This window comes from Euprymna scolopes, chromosome 26 (assembly GCF_053919585.1).
Source record: "Euprymna scolopes isolate OS-2025 chromosome 26, ASM5391958v1, whole genome shotgun sequence".
Taxonomy (NCBI): Eukaryota; Metazoa; Mollusca; class Cephalopoda; order Sepiida; family Sepiolidae; genus Euprymna; species Euprymna scolopes.
Genome location: NC_136507.1, coordinates 67,196,048 through 67,202,420, shown reverse-complemented (window position 1 = coordinate 67,202,420; position 6,373 = coordinate 67,196,048).

Below are 6,373 nucleotides of genomic sequence, written 5' to 3'. Positions count from 1 at the left end.
AGTTTCAAGAAAAAATACACGATTAAACCCGGTTCTCCAACTTCCAACGTAGACCCCTACTACCATGTCTCCTTCTCCAACATCAGGGGTCTTCGTTCTAACCTTCCAGAGGTTGAAACCCAATTACAGGAGACTAAACCAGACCTTTTATTTTTAAGTGAAACTGGCATTGGACAGGGTATTTCCCTAGATGAGTTTGCAATTTCAGGATACTCTAACTTAACTTCTAAATCTGACCCCCAAGATCGCCATGGGCATGGAATATGTGCCTATATTAAAGATAGCTTTCCATGTGGGAGGGACATCTCCAGGGAAGATCCTAACTTACCCTATATGTGCTTCCGGGTTGCTTTAGCTCACACTACTGCATTTATATTTACTCTCTATCGCCCCCACAACAGCGGAGTTACTATCTTTCAAAGCATATCTGAGAAAATTGACCAAGTCCTTTCTACTTATCCTTCAGCTAACATTCACGTATGTGGAGACTTCAATGTTCACAACGTCGAATGGTTGACCCACTCAAACAAGACCGATGATGAGGGGAGGTTCTGTCATGATTTCTCCATTGCCTATGACCTCACTCAGATTGTTCAGGAACCTACCCGTGTGCCCGATAATGACGGCCAGTATGCGAGCCTACTAGACCTTTTTCTCACAACTTGCCCTGAACTATGTTCAGTTTCTGTTCTGTCGCCTCTTGGATCTTCCGACCACTCTGTTGTATCAATTAAGATAAAAATGAAATGTAATAAGTCCCCAGACGTACCTCTTCATCGTACAGTATATCGATACACTAAGGCTGACTGGGATAGCTTCCGTACATTTATATCTGATCTACCTCTGCATTCCATGTTTAAAAAGGATGTGTCCTCTATAATATTAGACCTAACTGAATGGTTAATTGTAGGTATTGACCATTTCATACCCTCTAAAAAGTTTCAGCAAAAACCTAACAGCCAGCCATGGTTCTCTCCAGAATGTGCTGCTGCCATTGCGCACAGAAATCACTTTTTCCACTGCTTCAAACGTAATAGATGTATGGAAACTAAAGCCGTTTTCAGGACTGCCAGCAACCATTGTAAGAAAGTAATAAGGAACGCAAGAGTGTTGTATGCTCAATCTGTTAAGTCCAAAGTAGCTGAGCAGAGGCTTGGTTCCCACCAGTTTTGGCAAATAGCAAACAGAATCCTGAATAGAAGCGTGTGCTCCATCCCAACTATTATCAATGGACCTGAGGTAATCTCGTCAGCATCAGACAAAGCCAAACTCTTTGTCAAGAACTTTGCAGCTAATTCTACCCTTTGCGACCAAGACCGCCAACCTCCAATATTTCCTCCTGTATCAGAAAACACGCTATGTGATATACGTATATCTGTACGTGATGTTGCGAAGCTAATCAAAAACCTTGATTCGAGTAAAGCAACTGGCCCTGATGGTATTCCAATTATAGTACTCAAAAAACTTCAACTTGAATTAGCACCCATACTTACAAAACTGTTTAAACGTTGTCTTAAGGAGAATAGCTTCCCATCTCCCTGGAAAATCTCATCAGTATGCCCTGTATTTAAGAATTCAGGTGATCGCTCATCCCTCTCTCAGTACAGGCCAATAAGTCTCCTCTGCGTCATGAGTAAGTTGCTAGAATCTGTGTTAAATACAGAAGTGATCAAACATCTCAACAAAAATAACCTTCTTAGTGACACTCAATATGGTTTCCGTTCTGCTAGATCTACAGCAGATGTCCTTACAGTTATATCGCATAGGATTAGCAAATCTCTCGACGGTGGCAATCTTTCTAGGGCAATTGCTCTTGACATATCTAAAGCCTTTGATAGGGTATGGCATAAAGGTTTACTTCATAAGATCCCTAGCTATGGTATAGCTGGAAAAGTCTTCTCAATTATTAAATCATTTCTTTCTGATAGGTTCATAAGAGTAGTAGTTGAGGGGCAAAAATCAGAAGCTCACAGTATTAATGCCGGTGTCCCTCAGGGATCCATCCTGGGCCCAACTCTTTTCCTGATCTACATTAATGATCTTCCAAATAATATCCTTACATCATTTGTAGACATTTATGCTGACGACACCACCATTTATGGTACCACATCTAAGACAGTAAACGACCAAGTTCTCTCCAATTCTCTCTCCTCTGATCTTGAGCACGTAGTACAATGGGGAAAGGAGTGGCTGGTTACTTTTAATGCATCTAAAACCAAGCTTCTCTCTTTACATCATCAACATTCTAATTTACATTTGTCATCAATTGAAATGAATGGCTCTCGTCTTCAGGAGGCCTCAAGTTTTGACAAGCTTCTGGGCTTGACCATTACTCCTGATCTTAAATGGAACACGTATATCAAATCTGTTGCCAAGGCCGCTGGAAAAATGGTGGGATCTTTCTATCGATCCAGTAGATATCTCACTGCTGATGCTATTCTCTACCTATATAAGAGCCAGGTACGTCCAAGGATGGAATACTGTTGCCACATCTGGGCAGGAGCTGCTAGAAAGGACTTGTCCTGCCTTGATAGAGTTCAAAATAGACTTCGTAGCCTCGTAGGAGATGTCCTTTTCTCCTCCTTGCAACCTCTATCTCACAGAAGAGATGTTGCGAGTTTGTCTCTGATGTATCGTTATTTTCATGGAAAGTGTTCAACTGAGCTTCATTCTATGGTCCCCCCTCGCCAAACTTTCACAAGAAACACTCGTCTAGCTGTAAACACTATCAATAATTTCCCCCACTCTTTATCTGTGCCTAAACCTAAACGTAGATTCCATGAACAAAGCTTCTTTCTTAGAACTGCACGCCTGTGGAATTGTCTTCCGTTTTCCTGCTTTCCGGCTGACTACAATATGGTTGTGTTCAAGTCTAAAGTAAATAAGTTCTTGATGAGCCATTCCATATAAGTTATTAAATTTACCAAATTTTCATTACTAATGATTACTATATTGACCAATTTCTACTGTACACTCTTTAACCCTTATCCTTGAGTGGCCTCTGGGCCTTGATAATGTGGTGATGCCTTTGTAAAAAAAAAAAAAAAAAAAAAAAAGCCAGTACAATGCAGAAATTCTTTTTAATTTTAAACTAGCAGAAGGGCGCTTGACCTTGCCGATCGTACAATATGCTTAATATATTGGCCTGCATTCCATTTAAAACTCATCGTAATCTTCAAATCAAATGTAAACAAATTCTTGTTGAGCCGTCACCATAAATAATCAAATTCTGCCCAATTTACACCATTAATGATTACTACACTACCAACTTATATTCATTAACCCTTATCCTCGAATGGCCTTCAGGCCTTGATAAGGGATGACTCCCAAGTAAAACAAGTGAAGCATGCATGATACCCCGTAAATTCACAGTGAACGAGGCATAAAAAATGACTAAGTTCAGCATTTGCCCCCCCCCACCTCCATTTAGCCCCAAAAGTCCCCAGGGGACGTCAAATCCTGATGAAAATGGACAAACGGTGCAATTTTAGGCCTTAACATATGTAAATTTGAGTTCTGCACCATGCAAAAAAAAAGAATGACTAAGTCCATCATTTGCACCCCATCCCTCATTTAGCCCCCCCCCAATGTCCCTAAGGCCTTAACATATTTAAATTTGAGTTCAGCACCATGCAAAACTGCTAAATAGACATACACAGAAAATTTTGGACAAATATGGTAAAATAGTCCCAAAAATGGAGTGTTTTTATTAGCCCTAAACGAGACCCTGGGTACACTCAACAGTTATCGTGGGGTATAGACAAACAAAATTATATAGAAATCAGTGAGTTACAACTTTTCAGAAAGTTTTATAAAAATCCAAGACATCATTTTTTTTTTAATAAGCACAAAAGTGTTAATTTTTGCCAGTTAAACCCGAAAGGCGCCCCTAGGCGGACAACCGGAGTTTTCCCAGAAAATCCATTCTGTGCAAAATTTTAAAAAATTCCAAGGCGTAGTTATTGAGAAAAGTGTGGACAGACGAACGGGCGAACAGACAAAGGTAAATTTGCAGGTCCACCCTCCTTTTGTCGGAGGACCAAAAACAAAAATTTAATTCATGTTAATTTCATATTTATCATCACAGAGCAATTGAATATTATATTGTACCTAATATATAGTACTGATTGAAACCGATCCTCTATTTTAAAATAAAAAATATTTGTGTCTTTGTTTTATTTATTTTGCAATAATTTGGGGGGGTTCTTTACATGTAATCGCTTTAAAAAGTGTGGAATCTCATGGGGAGAGGGATTTTGCATAAGGTGTAAGGATAGGTATTTTTTACGGATAAGTTTTTTCTTCTTTTTTTTTGTAAATCTGAAAAATGAATATCTTATATTTTAAAATTTATTTTAAAAGAAAATATGTGTCCTAATTTATTTGTCTCTTCACGGGAGCAAGTTTTGATACAGGGCAGTATGAGATATCAGACTCTCCCCTAAATGGGCACCATCAATGGCGCAGATATTAAAATAGTCACAGTCAATCAATTTTCCTCCTCTGACCGAGAACAGAACTTTGATTGTAACCCAACGCTGGAAAAAATGGTAGGATCCTTCTACCACTCCAGAAGATATCTCACTGCTGATGCAATTCTCTATCTATATATAAAGCCAAGTACGTCCAGGGATGGAGTACTGCTGCCACATCTGGGCAGGAGCTGCTAAAACCAGCCTAACCTGCCTTGACAGAGTACAAAATAGACTTCATGGCTTGGTGGGAATGCTCTTTTCTCTTCCTTGCAACCTCTCTCCCACAAAAGAGACGTTGCGAGCCTGTCTTTGTTTTATCATTATTTCCATGGCAAGTGCCTGTCTGAGCTCCAATCTCTGGTCCCCCTCGCCAATGTTTCATGAAAACACCCATCTAGCTGAAATCACTGTCAATAATTTTTGTCCATTCTTTATCTGTGCCTAAATCAAAACGTAGATTCCATGAACAAAGCTTCTTTCTTAGAAGTGCACGCCTGTGGAACTCTCTTGCGTTTGCCTGTTTCCCACCTGACTACAACTTGGATGTCTTCAAGTCCAACATAAACAAGTTCTTGATAAACCGTCCCCTTAAGTAAGACACTTTATCAAATCTCCATTACTAACGATTACTACGATATTATCCCATTGATTACTGTACCACGCAATAACACTTATCCCCAAGTGGCTTCCGGACCTTGATAAGTGGTGACTACGATGTAAAAAGAAAAAAAAAGCTTTGTTTTTTTAATTTAATTTTTTTTATACTTATTGAGTTTTTTACCTTTATGAAATTAAAATGAAATAACTCTAATAATGTAAAATATAAAGGGGGTTAATTTGGATATTTTTAATGGAGTTATTTCCCATTTACTGCTAAAACAATGGTTACAATTATTGGCGAGGGGAAAATATTATGACCCTAGCAGATTGTGCGGCGTTGCCCGGTTGTAAAATAATCTTAAATATGATATTTTAATTTATGCAGAGTTTGTATTTATTATTATACAGCCAATTTTTTTATTATTATTATTATATTGTACCCAATGTGTAGTAGAGATTTCAAAGTTATATGACTTGGGTGCAATCAGTTAGAATCGAAACCAAAACACTTAGCACTCTAATCATGTTCCCTATATTTGAGCTATCAACAAATAGGAATAAAAAAAAAAAAACTTAAACCACTTCAAGCTATGAATGAATTTACGCATGCGTAAAAATAATAGAAATATATCAGTAAGTTGAAATTAATATTTTTCCTTTCAACTTGTTGATATATTTCTGTACGTATCATTCATCCAAACAAAGGTTTTACTCGTTATAAACCATCCTTGGAGCATGATTATTATTTCCTGAATTATTGAATTTAGAAACTGTTAATGCTTGTTCTGTACACGTTCCCAAGCTTTGCATGACAGAGTGCCCCTCCTCGGGAGCGCTGACTTTTCAATCCTACTTTCAGACCATTGTGTCACAGTTCTTGCGGGGGGATAGAACTAAATACTCGACTGGCTCCCACCCAGGTCATCAATCTGTGCTGTTATCAACTTGACCACTGTTATCGGCATAGTGGACGATATGTGGCCTAATCCTGGCTTTGGTAGAGGTCATTTTAGGGGACGATAACTTCTTTGGGCATAACCAAGAACCACCCCACAAATTGATGAAAGAAAGACAGTAACGAATTTGAGCCCTTTGCTTTTAAGCATTCGTCAGAATCTCTTTGCAATTAAGTTGATATATATATGTGTGTGTGTGTGTGCGTGTGCATGTGTGTCTGTGTATGTATATGTAAATTAACAAGGGAGATAACTCCACGTTTTGCCATTTTCTTATGGGTGAGTAACAATTTCTAGTAGAGGACATAGTTATAAAATTGTATCTATCCTGGACAAACATAC